This window comes from Chenopodium album, chromosome 1, assembly GCF_948465745.1.
Source record: "Chenopodium album chromosome 1, dcCheAlbu1.1, whole genome shotgun sequence".
NCBI classification, from domain to species: Eukaryota; Viridiplantae; Streptophyta; class Magnoliopsida; order Caryophyllales; family Amaranthaceae; genus Chenopodium; species Chenopodium album.
Window position 1 is genome coordinate 63,477,347 of NC_137834.1, and position 20,098 is coordinate 63,497,444.

Sequence of the window (20,098 nt, forward strand, 5' to 3'; positions counted from 1 at the left end):
AAGTAAGTGTTTTAATTGTTTACATTGTTATTATGATATAGAAATCATGCTTAGATTGTTATTATGATTCCTAGTATCATGTTAGGATGTTTTATTATGATTCCTAGTATCATGTCTAGGATAACTTTAATATCAAGTATGATTAAAAGTATGATGCCTTTTATTTTCTTTCCTAATATCATGTTAGTATCATGTTAGGATTAAAGCTTTGATTTTTATTGTTTAGTGACATGCTAGGGTTTGTTATTAATCCTGTTAGTATCATGCCTAGGATCTTACTATTAATATTATGCTTTATTGTTAACATGATTATTATGATTGTTATAATTATTATTATGATAATTATTATTATGTTGCTTGATATTTTATGTTATTGCTTGATCACACCTTTTATGCATGTTTAAAGGGAATTTGTACTTGAAATCACGCTTAATAAGATAATTAATAATCTTGTTTAGGGTTAATTTGATTATAATTCAAGTGATCGCCAATAATAGGTTTATTTGTGCATTAATATTCAACCAACATAGATAAACATGTTTAGGGTAATCCTATTGATTGCATGTTAGTCAAAAAGCGCACATGAATACGATCAGAATAAAGTAGAGGCCTATTATTAGGGCAGGTTCAATCTCTTTTAGGTTGGATTTGTACCTTCATCCCCGAACCCTATTTGGTTCAAGACCTTATGGAGTTGACGATCTCTTGGATCGTTAAGGGGTGTAACCTTCACCTCGTGAACGGTTTACAAGTTCCTAAAAAACTTGTTGGCGACTCTTTTGCTTTATCTTCTTTCCCTTTGGACGCCACCGTACTTTAGTGTATGATCACAGTGGGGTTCAAGCTAGGGGTTAACGCTTTTGGCGACTCCACTGGGGAGGATTTCTATTTTAATTCCTGAAATTTATTTCGGCAATGATTTAGAATGAGTGGATGAGACTCGAAACGTCATAAGTATTTCATGTGCGTAATTCTGATTAACATTATTCTCATATGCATAAAAAAGATCTCATTGGAAAGACCATTCGTAATGAGTTAAAACATAGGATTTTACACGTAGGAAATTTGAGGAATATTTTTCACAACTAGGACCAAAATAACACTGCGTGAAATCGGAAAATTTTATTGAGCACAGAAAGCTGCTGAGGCATGTAGGAATTAGCGTCAGCGAACAGAATATTAGCGCCAAAATTTTGACTGTAGCGCCAGACGACAGCTCTGTCGCCAGGCGCTACAGCCAAAGTCCGGCGCCAATCTCTGTTTGCTGGCGCCAAATTCTTCCAATACCGAGCCAGAAATATGCGTTCTAATTTTGACCAGTTTTTCGCATTGATTGCTCGATCCTACTTCCTGATTGAGTTTTTCTCACTTTTCTGAAACCCATATGTGTTCTACATATGGACATAACCCCCTGGGAATTCATGCTCCATCTACCTGATTGAACGCTCTGAGCAACAAAGGGTACATCCGAGAATGTTGAATTCACCAAACCATGGAAGCGAGTTTTTCTAAACTCGCGGTGTCCCATCCACTCGCGCCAACCCTTCACGGTTAGGCTTCCGCGCGGTGCATCTGGACAATTAACCATGGACCCTCTATTGACTAACCCATATCCCGAACTTTAGAGAACTAGAGCCATGGTTAGGTTGCAAACTCATTGCATCATATTGTGCCTATTTGACTAATTGTGCATTATTTATTGTGCATATGATATATGTTTTCTTAACCGTTTGTTCGACTTGTGTTAAGATTAAATAAATTAATGACTAAAAAGAACTTTGCCTAATTAATTAATTCGAGTAAATAAAGTCTAGTATTTTAATCAGAATTGACCTAGTACGACTTTAGGCATACCCCTGTTGATTAGTAACACCGAAAACAGTCTCATATCGAAGCTCCAGCAATGGCGCAAAAGTTTGAACTGTAGCGCCACTCTGTGGAGTGTGGCTCCTGGCGACAGCTCTGTCGTCTGGCGCTACACTGCAAAGAGAGGCGCCAGTCCTGTCGTTTAGACGACAGTTCGGATTATTGATCGAGTCATTGCTTTGTGTCTAATTAACCAGTTTACTAATTAATGGTTAAACTTTACTGTCAATTATACTTTGTAAAGTCATTAATTGAGTCTAGGCACTAAGTCCCATGGTCTTACACAAGAGTCCAAGCATGTCACTTACACTCAACACACACACCAATACACATACTTTGACCATGTCTAAGAGAGTCTTGTATGCGCGTTTTTTCCGTCATTTTTTAGGGGGGTAAGTCGGATATTAATTGTTGACACCCATTTGTGTCTCCCCAAAACCAAACCCAGTGATGAGTACCTTTCATGTCGAATCATAATCGAATGAAGTGAAAGTGTGGAAAGTCTAGTGTTGCGGATAATTTTTAATTCTTTTCTCTTCTCTCTGTTTCTGAAAACTTATTTTAAGAAAACAGTCAATCCAGTTTGGTTGGTCCATGATATGGGTCCAATAATGGTGTATTTGGATGGGGTTTGAAAAGACCTTTCCAACGATATATTATAAGCCCAATTCCAATTAATATCGAGGAAGTTATGGCCAAAATACTAAACTGGGCCCGATTTGGTTTTATATGCGGCCCAATGATCTAGAGGAGTTAATTATCATTCCTAAAGCTATTAGGATTGATTATAGTCTTTTATAATACTCTAGAAGGTTCTTTTAAATCCTAATGGAGTTAGGATTGATATATATGTTTTAAAGAGTTTGAAATTGAATAAAACTACTCCTTTTAAGAATCCTTGTTTTGTACGAAGTGGAATATATTCAGATTTTATTTTCGTGCCTCATAATATTTATCCAAATTTTATATGGTTGGATAGATCTTGAAATTATCTTTCAGATAATATATTATAATATTAAATCCGAGTTATAACGAAAAAGATATGAATGAGACATGAAACTTTATCTAAAACTGACACCCTTCCACTATTTTGGCCATATCTTTTTATCTACAAAATATTTTAATCTGATTCTAATTGGGTTGGAAAGTAGACTTTAAGAGCTTTCCAACGACATATTATATGCCTTATTTGGACTTTCGGATCAAAAGATATGATAAAAACAAAAACGCGTGAATTTCTGAAATCAGCGCCTAGAACCAGGCCTGGCGCCTGGCGCTAGCCATTGGCGGCGCCAATGAGCTAGTGCTGGCGCCAGCTCTGTTTTAGGTGCGCCAATCTCGTTTTCCGTGCGCCAAGTGCTCTGTTTTGATATTTTATCTTTTTGGTTGATTTCTCTATAAATAACGTATTGAAAACTCCGTTTTCATTCACCAATTCTCACCTACAATCAGTTTTCATTCATCATCAATTCTCTCTAATTCTCTCTTAATTCTTTCTTTCTTTTTCTCAAATACAAAATTCCGCATTCGCAAGACTTAAAAACACCTAGCCATATTCGAAGTTGCCTTCGCTCTAGACGTGAAAGGTTTAGTTTCTGAGGGTTTGGTCCCAAATCTCTCTTTCAATTATTTAATTTAATTGTTTGATTTATTATTTTCCTTGAAGTTACTAACGTGTGTATTTTGTTATTAGAAAAAGGTACGAAGCATCAAAGTAAGTACTTTAATGGTTTTAATTGATATTATGATGTAGAAATCATGTTTATATTGTTATTATGATATTCCTAGTATCATGTCTAGGGTATTTTTAATATTGAATATGATTGTTACGATGCTTCCTATGTTCTTCCTAATATTTATGATTGTTAGTATCATGTTAGGGTTAAAGATTTGATTTTTATTGCTTAGTGACATGCTAGGGTTTGTTATTAATCTTGTTAGTATCATGCCTAGGATCTTGCTATTTTTATTATGCTTTAATATTAACATGAACATGATTATGATTATAATTGTTATAATTTATGATTATTATTATTTTGATGATGATTATTTTATTATGATTATAATTTTGTTATTGCTATAATAAATATTATTATGATTAATATGGGTGTTATCATGATGATTATTCTTAATTATATTTGTGATGATTATAATTATTATTTTTTATTATTTATTATGTTGCTTTATTATTTATTCTATTGCTTGATCACGCATTTTATGCATGTTTAAAGGGAATTTGTACTTGTAATCACGCTTAATAAGATATTTAATAATCTTGTTTAGGGTTAATTATGATTATAATTTCAAGTGATCGCCAATAATAGTTTATTTGTGCATTAATATTCAACCAACATAGATAAACAGGTTTAGGGTTAATCCTATTGATTGCATGTTAATTAAAAAGCGCACATGAATACGATCAGAATAAAATAGAGGCCTATTATTAGGGCAGGTTTAATCTCTTCTAGGTTGGATTTGTACCTTCATCCCCGAACCCTTATTTGGTTCTAGACCTTATGGAGTTGACGATCTCTTGGATCGGTGTAACCTTCACCTCGTGAACGGTTTACAAGTTCCTAAAACTTGTTGGCGACTCTTTTGCTCTATCTTCTTCCCTTTTGGACGCCACCGTACTTTAGTGTATGATCACAGTGGGGTTCAAGCTAGGGGTTTAATGCTTGAAATATTCCCTACATTAATCCTCCAATTTAAATACAATACTTGGTTCTTAAAAAAATATATACATTATTTTTTGCTAAAATATGTACCTATTTTTTTTTTTTTTTTTTTTTCCTCTTTAAAACCGTAAAGTCAAGGTTGATTTGAGTCAAGTAATTAAAACACAAAATGGTTTAAATTACAGTGCGTGGTCAAGAAAGGAAGGGCGATTAATCAAAGACAACCTTTTCGTACAAGTCCAACTTTTCGACAAACCCATTGCTCGTAAGAGGAAAGCTAGGACAGCAATGGCAACACAAGAAGAAGTCAATGAGCTCAGGAACCAACTGGTTACCGTGACTAAGGCACTAAATTAAAGCTCCTAACTCTTAAGATCGATGATCCCGTGAAACAACAACAGATGGACCTCATGCAAGAGATTCTAAGCAAGCTATCTAGCGACTACAAGTTTCAAGGGATTAGTTCACAAGGGGTCTCGGTGGACAAAGATCTTCTTCCGCAGAAGTTCAATGCCAACGACATCCCGAAATTCAAAGCAACCGATAACCCTTATTTTCATTTAAGAGCCTTCGAAACAATAATGAGTATCAAGGGTATCGACAAGAAGGTTTTCCCCTCTCTGTTCTCACTATCTCTCGAGACCGTTTGCCAGCAATGGTTCTTTTCTCTCGAGAAAGAAAAAACCTCCACCTGGGAGTCCATAGCAAACGCTTTCGTCGATAGATACAAATGCAACATCCAAGTTGAGACTGACCATAGGGAGCTTGAAATCCTCAAGCAGAAGGAGAACGAAGGCTTCACCTCCTTCTTTAACAAATGGAGAGAAACCACAGCTAAGATGATTGAGGTGCCGAGTGAAAAAGAGTCTGCAAGGTTATTCATTAAAAACCTTCAATAGAAATACTCCAAGCATCTTGATAGGCGTGTCACGTACCTAACAAAAATAAACCTAACTAGACCACTACTATGTAGACGGGCAAGCAAGGGTCGGATCCCAAGAGACTATGGTTCAACTAATTAGATATACTCAAGCAATTACTAAGCAAGTAACCAAATAAAATAATTAAGAATCAATATCTAAAAAAAACTAATTAAAACGATAAAATCTAAACACTATGACAATTCAATGCTAAAAACATCCAAGATCAAGCTTCACCACGAATACAATTAATGCAATAGTCATTCTACCCCTAACACATAATTCAATTGATTAATGAGGAAAAGTAATCCATGAATAATACCAATGGTCTCTCCCGAGTTATCAATGGCTTCTCTAATCACAATCAAGCCTACTTCCGTGGAATCATGTAAATTAAAGAACTTAAGCACATTACTCTAACTTCCTAATCATCCATTCAACTACTCCCGTGATGAACTTCAAACCCTTAATTGATTTATTCAAATCCGTCAAAACCCAACTCCCGTTGTGATTAAAACAAAGGATTAATAACAATACCAATTATCCTTAATCTAGTATTGGCATAAGCATAATCAATTAAGCATATCAATTACAATTATTGTTAGAGAATTTAAAGAATTAAATCATGCATTAATCATATTCGGGTTCCGCTAGATCTTGGAATAAAGAAACTACTCACACATATTAATGAAAGCAAAAACAATAATCAATGAAAAAAACATGATTAATAAGTAATTAAAAGTAAAAGAAGAAATAAAGATGAATACCAATTGCTTGAATGAAGAAAAGTACCAATTGTTGATGAATAAAGATCAAAACTTGAAAGTGCAAATTAATCTAGATCTAGAGAGAATATTAGGGTTCTAGTGAATGTTTAAAAGCTGCAAAATAATAACTAAGTATCTTCTAGTCGGGGTTTACAAAGGGTATTTATATCCCTTATTAAGAAAAATCCCAAAAAAATAGGAAAACGGGGTCTTCGACACTCCGCCCGGTCGGGCGCGAGAAGAAAATTCGCCCAATGCTTCTTTATCTAGCTTCCTCATGTAGTACCTCGGCTGCCCGGGCTGCCCGGGCAAGGCTGCCCGGTTCGGGCGGACGGAAGTTGAGTTCTTCATATTCTCCGCATTTTTCTTCCTTCCTTCGCCTTGGCTGCCAAGGCAATGTTGCCCTCCAGGGCGGACACGGGAAAATTCTCTACTATCTTCGTAAGCTCTCATGGCTATCTAAAACAAGTCCAAATCATCCAAAAATCTTCATGTGCCTACAAAATCAATTAAATAGACCAAGCCACACTAGAGAAGAGAATATTAGCGAGAAGTAACTCCGCAGAGCTCAAAAACCATACGGAAATAGCTATAAAATGAGGGTAAAATATGGTATAGAACGTGTACATCAAATTCCCCCAAGCTAACTTCTTGCTTGCCCTCAAGCAAGACAATCAATGACTAGCAACGACCAAATAAACATACTTCACCCCATAATACATTTGAAAATACCATACTCAAAATCGAAATCGGACACACAAGCATCTTAGCCAACCAATCACCTCATTAAGACTATCAATCAACCTGAATAGCCATCAAACAGAGTCAACTATGTACACATAAGGAATCGATGACTAGAATATCTCACTTAGTGGTCACTCCGCACAATTTTATGTGGCGAGCTAAAAATGAGCCCGATCTCTCTCCATCCCCACTAATAATAACAACCCCCCATTCTCACAACACTCGCGTGTTTAGAGGGTAATAATGCCGCTCAACCTAGTCAAAAGTTGACTCGAAATGTGACACATGCTCCAGCATTTTGACAAAAGACTCGTTTCACATGAACACAATACTATGCACGAAGGTCAGAAGGTCTTTTTCAAGCTTGTAATGTAAGTCGGGTGAAAATGGGTAGGAAAAATTTGGAAAATGTAGGTAAATATAGTCCTTCAGGGAAACCATAAAAAATGAACAATACACATCAAAATCCCATCGAACTAATTCACAAGAATACACACTCCAAACATAACTTGAATTAAGAGCAACTACCACCTTATTCACCCTACATAACAATTCATCGCACTATTCTTATTTTTTTGAAACTCTTTTATTTATCCTTCAAGAAGCTGAAATTTTTTCTTTTTTTTTATAACAAACTATAAGAGCTTAAAAAAAAAAAGATCATATAGCAAAAATAACCTTCAAGCTTCAAATTAATCTTCTCCAAAACATCATCACAAACCATAGAGAACACCAAGATAGATGGCTCCCCCAAGCTAGACTTGGGATAAGTTACTAATTGGGGCCGATAGGTTAATTTTGTAACTTAGATGAAAAACATGGACAAGGCTACAACATGGGTAAGCAAGAAGGGGACAGACGTTTCTAAATTCATCTGGAGGCTACCTAATGAACATGGCCTTCGTCTTCCTCATCGTGCATGTGTAATGTACCATGACACACTACTAAAAGTCTCAAGACAAAACTAAGATCAATGTCACACCAGGAACTAACACACATGAATAAATAATAAAGGCTTAAGCCTCACAGTTAACACAGCCAAGCTCCAGATTCATACACAGTTGTGCAAAGTTGATTTCCATTAGGCCAAGACAATCCAATATCAGATCATGATCATTTAATCCGCATTGCAAGTCTTTCAATCAAAATCAAGCCAAAAACCTTTAAATCATCAAGGATAGGGGCACAGAGAAGTAGTTTACTAGCTATTCATCGTCATGATTCACAATGTAACTGCCCAAAGCCAAAAGTAATCCATCCCTCAAGCTAAACTTCACATTGTCCTCAATGTGAACATATATCGAATAAGAACAAGCAAGGGAAAAAGAAAACTAGGCCCTACTGACAGAGGAGGGATCATACCTAAGGGCGGAGCTGGGACCGCCCTCAAAATAACGTCGCATCGTAACCCCAAGACACTAAAAAAAAAATTAAATAAATAGAAAAAAATAAAGGGAAAATAAAATAAATAAAAAAAACGGAATGGGTTGCCTCCAATTTAGCGCTTGTTTAAGGTCTTTAGCTCGACCCCTCTTTAGTAGCTCAACCTGGGTCACCACACGAAGAAGATACTCTATGGTATTTCTCATCAATATATCCACCTCCAAACGACTCCTTCAAATTAGAGTTGATGTGCTTTGTATTCGAATTGACCTTCATGTAACTAAACCCATCATGTGGTGGAATATTGTCCTTTTTGCTCACAGGATTTCTATTAGAAATACACTTATCAACCAAAAGGTTAGTAGCATCGATTCTCAAACAAGTACCACCATCAAAAGTAAAATTATGGTCATTGAAAAGCTTAAACACAACTTGTTTATCCTGAGCTCTAATGGTCACTTGTCCTTTAGGAACATCTATTAAAGCTTGACTTGTAGCAAGAAAAGGGCGACCAAAGATGAGTGGGATCTTATGGTCTTCTTGCATATCCACTACAACAAAGTCAACAGGAAAAACAAGTTCACCAATCCCAACTAATACATCTTCAACCACACCCTTAGGGAGTCTAACAGTTCTATCAGCCATATGAAGAGATATAGGAGAGGGTTTAAGGTTTTTCAAACCTAATTTGTCATACACTGAAGAAGGCATTAAATTAACACTAGCACCTAAATCACACAAGACCCTATCAAAATATATTTCGTTTATCATACAAGGGATAGTAAAACTACCAGGATCATGCAATTTAGGTGGTAAGCTATCATGTAAAAGATCAGAACATTTCTTCTTTACTACCAAACTTTCTAATTTATTATCATTATGATCATGATCTAGAATTCCTTTCACAAAATTTGCAAATTGAGGCATTTGAACTACAAGATCGGAAAAAGGAATGGTAGCATATACCTTCTTAAGAGTCTCGGAATACTTCCCAAAATGCTTATCGAGCACAGCTTTTGATAACCTTTGCGGGAAAGGCATCGGCTCCTCATATGCTTGTGGAGCAACATATTTGGGACCTTCTCTCTCATGCTTCTCAGTTCTTGACTCCACATTGCACACTTTCTCTTCTAATCCACCCGTAAACAATTCATCACTCTTCACGAAAATTGCATTGCATTGTTTTGTCTGGACTTTTGCTTGATCTTGAAGAGTTGTTAGATGACTCACTTGCTGTGAAAGTTGAGAAAGATGAGTCTCTATCCTCTTATTTTGAGCGGTGAGCAATTGGATTGAGTTTTCAAAGTACTCATTTTGCTTTGCTTGTAGCTCAAATTGCCTTGATATAAGCTCTTGTTGTTGAATTTGGGAGGTAGTAAAAGCCTTCATAATTGATTCAAGATCAAATTTTGAGGTTTGGGGTGGTGGTATTTGTGTGGATTGATGATTGAAAGGTGCCCTTGCTTGAAAAGCAGGTGGTGGTTGAGGATTCACTTGAGCCTGATTGTTCTTATATGAGAGCCCTTGATGATTTCTCCACCCTTCATCAAATGGCCTTGTGGAGGTTGTGGTATAAAAAGCATTAGCTTGTTCAATTGTCATTCCATCATAATTAGGTTGACACTCCCGTGTAGTATGGCCTTGCAATCCACACATCTGACAAGTTTCCATCAAGGGTCGAGGGGACTCGGCTTGGAGTTGATTGACCTTATGAGTTAGTGCCTGCACAGAACTAGTCAACATGGTTTGAGCATCAACATCATGTTTATTGCCTGTGTTGATAGCATTTCGTCCCCTTGGATGGTAGTTATCATTAGCCGCCATCTTCTCAATCAAATCCTTTGCATCGATTGGGTTCTTTGTCATGATAGAACCTCCAGACGCAACATCAATATATATGCGAAACTCATGGGTCAAACCATTATAGAATGTTTGGATCAACATCCATTATGGAATACCATGGTGAGGGCATTGTCTCTGCAATCGCTTAAACCTTCTCCATGCCTCATATAAAGACTCGTCATTAGATTGATGGAAGGTAGATAGCTCGTTCCTTAATTTTGCGGTTTTCTCTTTCCCCAAGAATTTTACTAGGAAGGCCTTAGCAAGCTTTTCCCACGTATCAAAGGAACCAATACCTTCATCCCGTAGCCACTCCCTTGCCCTATCTCTTAGTGAAAAAGGGAAAAGGCGTAGTCTAATAGCATCATCAGTGACACCGTTAAGTTTCATAGTGTCACACTTCTCCAAGAAACTATCAATATGAGTCATAGGGCAATCATTTGATGAGCTCGAAAAAGAATCATTGGAGATGAACTGTATGAATTGGGGCTTTAACTCAAAACTCTGAGCGGTGACAGGTGGTCTAACAATACTGGAGAGAAATCCGGTTGTTGTATCCGGAATACCATACTCCAAAAGAGATTTTGTTCCTAGGTCGACCATGTTTCTTATATTTCGATTTCTCCTTCTTCTACCTCTTCGTCTTCTTGTAGTAGCTTCGATCTCATAATCAAAAGGTGTTAAATCATCTGAACCTGAACTTCGAGTTTGCATGCAACAAAGAAACTAAAACGGGAGATCAAAGACACAAGAAACAATAGCCGAAGCAACAAAACATATGCTTAGTAAAACGAATCACAAATAACTAGAATGAAACCGTTAGTCCCCGGCAACGGCGCCAAAATTTGATAGGCGTGTCGTGTACCTAACAAAAATAAACCTAACTAGACCACTACTATGTAGACGGGCAAGCAAGGGTCGGATCCCAAGAGACTATGGTTCAACTAATTAGATAGACTCAAGCAATTACTAAGCAAGTAACCAAATAAAATAAGTAAGAATCAATATCTAAAAAAAACTAATTAAAACGATAAAATCTAAAGAATATGACAATTCAATGCTAAAAATATCCAAGATCAAGCTTCACCACGAATACAATTAATGCAATAGTCATTCTACCCCTAACACATAATTCAGTTGATTAATGAGGAAAAGTAATCCATGAATAATACCAATGGTCTCTCCCGAGTTATCAATGGCTTCTCTAATCACAATCAAGCCTACTTCCGTGGAATCATGTAAATTAAAGACCTTAAGCACATTACTCTAACTTCCTAATCATCCATTCAACTACTCCCGTGATGAACTTCAAACCCTTAATTGATTTATTCAAATCCATCAAAACCCAACTCCCGTTGTGATTAAAACAAAGGATTAATAACAATACCAATTATCCCTAATCTAGTATTGGCATAAGCATAATCAATTAAGCATATCAATTACAATTATTGTTAGAGAATTTAAAGAATTAAATCATGCATTAATCATATTCGGGTTCCGCTAGATCTTGGAATAAAGAAATTACTCACACATATTAATGAAAGCAAAAACAATAATCAATGAAAAAAACATGATTAATAAGTAATTAAAAGTAAAAGAAGAAATAAAGATGAATACCAATTGCTTGAATGAAGAAAAGTACCAATTGTTGATGAATAAAGATCAAAACTTGAAAGTGCAAATTAATCTAGATCTAGAGAGAATATTAGGGTTCTAATGAATGTTTAAAAGCTGCAAAATAATAACTAAGTATCTTCTAGTCGGGGTTTACAAAGGGTATTTATATCCCTTATTAAGAAAAATCCCAAAAAAAAGGAAAACGGGGTCTTCGACACTCCGCCCGGTCGGGCGCGAGAAGCAAATTCACCCAATGCTTCTTTATCTAGCTTCCTCATGTAGTACCTCGGCTGCCCGGGCTGCCCGGGCAAGGCTGCCCGGTTCGGGCGGACGGAAGTTGAGTTCTTCATATTCTCCGCATTTCTCTTCCTTCCTTCACCTTGGCTGTCAAGGCAATGTTGCCCTCCAGGGCGGACACGGGAAAATTCTCTACTATCTTCGTAAGCTCTCATGGCTATCTAAAACAAGTCCAAATCATCCAAAAATCTTCATGTGCCTACAAAATCAATTAAATAGACCAAGCCACACTAGAGAAGAGAATATTAGCGAGAAGTAACTCCGCAGAGCTCAAAAACCATACGGAAATAGCTATAAAATGAGGGTAAAATATGGTATAGAACGTGTACATCACATCTCAAGTATCAAAATAATCTCCATTCCTTCAAGGCCGTCTACGACATTGGAATCAATATTGAAGACGACCTGGCTAAGTTAAAAGCTGCCAACAATAACTCCAACAGTGGCTGGAAAGGAAAGAAGAACGACAATCCTTCTTCCTCCAAAACCAACCTCTCAAACAATGTTAGCACTTTTAACCTAAGTGAAGTCCTTGCTATGAATAATCAAGGACAAAAGAAACCATTTAGGAGGAACTTTACTCCTATTGGCATGAGTTATGACACCGCATTTGATCGATTAAATGCAAAAGGTCTTATAACTTCTATTGGACCATTTGGGGACCCGCCAGTCAAAAAGAGGTCGGCTAACTGGAACCCCAATGCACACTGCAAGTATCACCAAGGTAGGGGCCAGCTTACCGAGAACTGTTGGAAGCTTAAAGAAGCTATCCAAGACTTAATCGACAACAACAAGCTGCCATTGCCCCCTGCCAGTAAGAAGCCAAGTATTGATAATGCGCTTCTCGCTCATTCCTTGGCTATCTCTGATGAGGAAAATGAGGTTGACCCCTCGTCTCTCATAAAACCTGCTAAAGAAATCCATACCATCGAAGAAGAGGAGGAGATCTTTTTTGACGCCATGGATAATCTTCCGGAATTAGCAAGTAAAGAAGACATACAATCGCTTACACTGTCTATGATCGAAGGATCGCACTTGCTACGTGAAACTCTTAAGGCTATAAAGGAACTTCAGGAGAAATATGACGAGGTTCCACTCCCGTAAAGTGAACCTAAGAGAGAGTTCACACCAATGGGAACGACTTACGAGGCGACACGTTTTCCTTTATAAGTCACCGAAAAACCCAAGAAGAGTAATAGACTCTACACTCCAATTGGGATCCCATATATACAAATGTTCGAAATGCTCTCCGAGAGTGGCGAGATCAAACCTCTCGAACCGAGACCATTCGAATCATTGAAAAGGACAGATAGATATTACTGTCAGTATCATCAATCAAGAGGTCACACTATCGAAAGTTGTTTTAAATTCAAGGATTTAATTTAGAAAATGATTGATGAAAAGAAACTAGTCCAATTTCCACAAGAAGAGGATGCAAGTATTAATGGAGTTTGGGACAGCGACGAAGAAGACGTCTATTTAAAAGACATGGTAGGACCTCCACCTTAAGTGTCATACTCCATGGATGACTTTTGGGTTGAAGAGGATTCATCAATAGACGCCCTCACAAGATCCGGGAGAATGCAACCTCCTGTTTCAACACAACCCATGCCAACCACACATGAAGTTCCCACACCTATCATTGAAGATAATGATATCGTCAAACAGTTCAAGAAGATAAAAGTTGAAATGAACGTGTGGAAACTTCTGGCGACATCTCAAGAACATAGGTTGGCTGTAATGAATGCCTTGGACAAAATAGGGATAGATTCCGACACCACCCCTGAGGGGTTGGCTAACTTCCTCACGAGTGATGTACCTAGTCCCATCAACTTGATCACCTTTTCTGACAAGGATTTACCCCCGGAAGGTGACAAACACTATAAGGCATTAAACCTCACAGTAGTTTGCAAGAGAATGAACGTCCCTATGACTCTTGTAGACAATGGATCAGCCATTAACGTCTGTCCACTTAGAACTGCGAGGATGCTAGGTATAAGGGATGGAGATTTAACCCCGTCAACACAAGGAATAAGAGCCTACGACAACACTCGTCGTCAAGCTCTTGGAAAAATTACCATGAATGTTACGGCGGGAGCAATAGAACACGCTACTACTTTCCAAGTAGTAGATATCAAGGCTTCATTCAATTTGCTGTTGGGACGCCCTTGGCTTCATGACCTAAAAGCCGTCCCCTCATCTCTCCACCAACAAGTAAAAGCTATAGTTGGGGGAATTCCTGTCACCATCGATGCTTCACCTATGAGAATCAAGTCTATAGAAAATCCAATAATTAACGTGGAGCACGATGAAGATGATGAAGATTTATAGGGCTTTAACGAAGAGGTCTCCTTAATCCAGGAGGATGAAAGGACTCCTCTCGGCCACGACCCCCATTCTAACATGATCGTGAATGCTATTCTGAAGAAACAAGGACATTTTCCTGGGATGACCCTAGGAAAGAAAAAAGGAATAGCAAAACCACTGGAGTCACCTGGCCTCCCTAAATTAGATACTTTCGGACTTGGTTTCGAACCGACTGGGAAAGATCTTAAGCGAGCCCAGGAAAAATCAAAGGCACGTAGGGACGCTCGCATCCAAAAGAAAGCAATCCCAATGGATCAATACCCTCTCACCCTTAATGGTCAATTCATAAAAGAAGGAGAGGACTATCCATGCCACGAATTCCCCGAGCCATTTGTCGTAAACGGCTTAAGGCAACCGGGATTTGAAATTTTCTTGGATTGCTATTTCACAGATGAAATCCCAACTCCTATCCATAAGGAGAAAGCACCCCCATGCTTTGACTTTAACGTCATGGGACTACTATTTGGGCGAGAAAAGAATGAACCGACATACAAAGAGGATAACTCCTCGCTCATTCAAACAGTCCTACAAAGTGAAAAATTCGATCCTTCGAAGCTAATCACTCCAGCGGAAGGATCACTACAAGGGTGACGCAAGACCGTCAAGGTGATGACTCCAAGTGGAAGAAAGATATCCATCACGACAGGGCAAGGACCGATGTTCAAAGAGTCGTCTAAGTCAGAGTTAGAGTCAGAGTCCCTCCCTATAGAGTCATCTAAGTCCTTAGTATTAGCACCTTCCCCTTCTATCATTTCTCCTAGAATAGTTAGTGATCAAGTCCCTGAAGACATATCACTCTTTGATGTAATGATCTCAGAGTATAATGATATAATTTCTTTTCCTTACTTCTTGTGTTCTTCTCTAACCCAAGATGACGAGCATTGCTTAACTAACAATGAAAAAGACAAAGAACTTATTAAAGCAATGGAAACACTTGAAAAGAAAACACCGGTAATTGGAGAAACTGAGACGGTTGATATCTCAAATGATTCAACCAATAAAAGAGAAGTTAAAATCGGACTAACACTTAATGAATAAGAAAGAACCAATTTAATTAACTTACTTAAAGAATTTATCGATGTATTTTCTTGGTCATACGAAGATATTCCAGGCATTAATAGAGAAATAGCTCAACACACTATACCACTAATTCCGGGAATGAAACCTGTAAAACAAAAGTACGTCGAATGAAACCCGACGTAGCTCTTAAAATAAAAGAAGAAGTTCAAAAACAGATAACTGCAGGTTTCATCAAGGTATCAAAAATACCCCGAATGGGTCGCCAACGTCGTCCCAGTTCCGAAAAAAGATGGAAGGGTAAGAATGTGTGTCGACTATTGAGATCTAAATAAGGCAAGTCCAAAGGACGACTTCCCTTTACCACACATCGATATTCTGGTATATAACACAGCAAATCATGCACTTCTTTCATTCATGGATGGATACGCAGGTTATAATCAGATTCTCATGGCAGAAGAAGACATGGAGAAAACAACCTTCATAACACCATGGGGCACTTACTGCTATACGGTAATGCCATTCGGGTTGAAAAACACGGGTGCCACTTACCAACGTGCATCGATTGCCTTACTCCATGACATGATGCACAAAGAAGTCGAAGTATATGTGGACGACATGATTGTAAAATCAAAAGACCGTCCAGGCCATCAAGTAGCCTTAAGAAAAATTTTCGAAAAGCTAAGAAATACAATATGAGGTTGAACCCATCTAAGTGTGCTTTTGGAGTCACCTCGGGAAAGCTTTTAGGTTATGTCATAAGCTCTAGAGGAATAGAGATAGACCTAACCAAAATCAAAGCAATCATGTCAATGCCACCGCCCAAAACCGAGAAGCAAATTCGAGGATTTATTGGCCGGTTGCAATACATAAGTAGGTTCATATCAAAATTGACGACGATATGTGAACCAATCTTTAAAAAGCTTAAGAAGAATGTACCATTAATATGGGATGACAAGTGTCAAAAAGCCTTTAAAAAGATCAAAGCCTATCTTGCAAATCCTCCCGTATTAGCACCAGCACTTCCCGGAATACCTCTCAGGTTGTACTTAACAGTTACCAAAGAGACAATGGGAGCTATGCTAGCACAAGAAGTAGAAGGCAAAGAGAACGTAATCTACTATCTAAGCAAGAAAATGCTTGAATATGAAGCACGTTATACACCTCTTGAGAAGTTGTGCCTCGCCTTGATGTGGGCCAAAACCAAGTTAAGACATTACATGCTAGTGTATACCGTCTTTGTAGTCTCCCGATTAGATCCACTCAAGTATCTATTCGAGAAATCTACACTCAATGGACGCATATCAAGATGGATAGTCAATTTAGCCCAGTTTGATGTAAGGTTTATGCCGCAAAAAGCTATCAAAGGATCTGTGGTGTCAGACTTTCTAGCGGACTTTCCAATAGAAGACTCGACGCTAATACACGACAATGAGTTTCCAGATGAAGACTTAATGGTCACTGAAGACGATACTTGGACCTTATACTTTGACGGAGCCTCAAACCAAAAGGGATGTGGCGTTGGAGTACTACTAGTATCACCAAAATAAGAGCATGTTCCAATCTCCATAAAGCTTGATTTCAACGTTACCAACAACGCTGCTGAATACGAAGCATGCGTGGTAGGCCTTGAAACAGCTTTGGCATTGGGATTAAAAAAGTTACGGATATTCGGGGACTCTTCATTAATCATCAATCAAATATCCAAAAGGTGGAAAGTAAGGAGCGAAAGTCTAGCCCCTTACCAAACCTATTTGGAAACTCTTACTAATCAGTTAGAGAAGGTAGAATACACATACCTGCCTAGAGAAGAAAATCAATTTGCTGATGCCTTGGCAAGACTAGCCTTGATGGTTAGGATTCCCACGGAAATCGAGCAAATGCCTCTTACTATAGAAAAAAGGCACAAACCAGCATATATACAAGCTATAGAAGATGAAGAAGTAGTCTAAGACGAAGAAGAAAAAGAAGAAGAACCGTGGTACACGGATATACTCAACTACGTCACCAAAGGAGAATACCCTCCCCATGCTGACAAAAGAGCAAAACGAGCATTAAGACTCTTGGCTTCCCAATACGTACTTATAGACAACGAGTTACATAAAAGGGTACCTAAGGGTCGAGCTCTATTATGTGTAGGAAAAAAGGATGCCCAAAGAGCAATGAGAATAGTCCACGAAGGAATCTGTGGCACTCACATAAATGGCAAAATGTTAGTCCAAAAGATAATGCGAGAAGGATATTATTGGACTACAATGAATAGGGATTGCCATCAATACGTGAAAAGATGCCCTAAGTGCCAAATCTATGCCAACTTACAACATATTCCTCCATCCTTGCTCTACACCTACACGTCGCCATGGCCGTTCTCTACATGGGGAATTGACATCATCGGCAGAATCACTCCCCCAGGAACAGGAGGCCACGAATATATCCTAGTGGCAATTGATTACTTCACAAAGTGGGTCGAAGCGCAATCATACGCTAAACTCACTGCAAAACATGTAGCACTCTTTATCGAGAGAAATATTATTTGTCGATACGGAGTCCCACATGAAATGATAAGTGACAATTGAACTCACTTTCAAGCCGAATGTGAAGAATTGCTACAAAAATATGGCATTCAACATCATCATTATTCCCCTTATAGACCTCAAGCAAATGGATCAGTCGAGGTAGCTAATAAAAATCTAAAGACTATCATCGAGAAAATGACGGAAAATTATAAGGATTGGCCTGAAAAACTTCACTTCGCATTGTGGGGTTATCGCATGTCAATTCGCACGTCAACATGAAATACGCCATTTTCCTTGTTTATGAAATGGATGTCGTACAACCTGTAGAACTAGAGATTCCATCTCTACGCATCGCGTTAGAGAGAAAACTCGATGAAGTTGAATGGACTAGGGCAAGATATGAAGAGCTAATCCTACTCGATGAAAAACGACTAGAAGCTCTACATCACATTCAGTGTTACCAAACTCGTATGGCTAGGCATTTTAATAAGAAGGTCAAGACAAGAAACATCAAAGTAGGAGACTTGGTGTTAAAAGGATTAAGGAAAAATGTTTTAGATCCAAGGGGAAAATTCAGACCTAATTGGTCCGGACCCTACATTGTCAAAACAATCCTGTCAGGAGGTGCAGCAAAATTAACTGATATGGATGGCAATGAGTTCTCGAACATGAGAAATCTTGACCAACTTAAGAAATACTACCCATACTTACTTGAGTAGGATACTCAAGAGAGCTACGTTTGGCCTGATTCCTTAAGAAAGGATACGTAGGCAACCCTTTACGGGTGCGACCACTTTATTTTTCTAAAATCTCGCATCCCAGAATTAATAAAAATTCGACAGAAGATCGACGAAACATCGACATCACAGAAAAAGTTCTGGCGCCAACCGATGAACATCAGCGCCAGACGACAGCATCTGTCGCCTGACGCCAGACTGCCGCAGCCGGCGCCAGTCACTGATATGTGGCGCTAATTTACAGTTAAATTTCTGGGAATATTTTGGTGTTTTTCGGAAAATTTTCGACTTCCGTACTCGAAAAAATTTCTGGAAATTTAATTCTTCGGTTTTCATTGCTTTAATAAAATAAATTTAAAGTAAATAATTTAATTTAAAAACTGGAATTTCATTAATAAAATAAAATTACATTATTGATGGAATTTAAAAAAAAAAGGGCTTAAATAAATTAACTTTAAATTTTAAAACTAAGTCTAATAATTGAAAATTAAGCAATGCTCTTAATCTTCTTTCTCTTTCTTAGCCCTTTTCCAATTTTTGTCTGCTTCTTCTTTCTCATCCATAACCTTAGTTAGTAGGCATCCTTAAGAGGACCTACATTCAATCTTGGAGTAAATAGTTTCCCCCTCAGCTAGGACTCCATGCTTCTTCTCTACCCAAGCTTTCTTTTCTGTGGTGTCAGCTTTCCTTTTCCCTTTATCTTTTGCAATGCTCTTCTTCTTAGGTATTATAGGTGTCTTGAATTCGATCCTTTCACCCAGGCGTTCCTTAGCAGTAATCACCTTGTCACCTAGACAACTCTTCACATCAGTTTTACTCTGATTTTTCTTCACTTCCTTTGAAGGTTTCTTTAGAAGCCACTTTTTCACATCATTGGGCAAGAAAGGAGGAACCTTTTGGGTAATTGCTTCCCTAAAGGTCTGGCACTCCAATAAGCATCAAATTTGTCTACTTCCTGAGAGACAGGGAGCTCGTAGGGACGACGAAGATCACCGGAAGGAATAGTCTGAAGTAGGCCATATTGTCTTTTTACCCTGCAGGGATAATAAAAAGTCATACGGGACAAGCTTGGAAGACGGCAGAAAGGTTGCTTGTTGACACCAACCATCCTTTCTATTTTCCACCAAGGGATGACCCACTTGATGGCAAAATTACAAGACTCGAAGAGCTTCTTCCATTCATGGCGCCCCATCTTAGAGAAGCGTTTCTTCCTCCTCACGAAGCAATTTGGAGTATACTTTTCAATGTTGTCTGGAGGGCTAATTAACTCCAGTCTTTCCATTAGCCACATATGTAAAAATTACATTGCAAATAAATTATTATTACTATACAAAAATATATTTTTGA

General features: G+C 38.0%; 1 non-coding gene across 1 annotated transcript; it reads left to right on the forward strand.

Moving 5' to 3' along the window:
• The first annotated feature begins 10,312 nt into the window (after positions 1 to 10,312).
• On the forward strand, positions 10,313 to 10,419 carry LOC145564429 (small nucleolar RNA R71). Its single transcript, XR_014094827.1, has one exon. It is a non-coding gene; the product is annotated as a small nucleolar RNA R71 (small nucleolar RNA).
• The last annotated feature ends 9,679 nt before the right edge of the window (positions 10,420 to 20,098 follow it).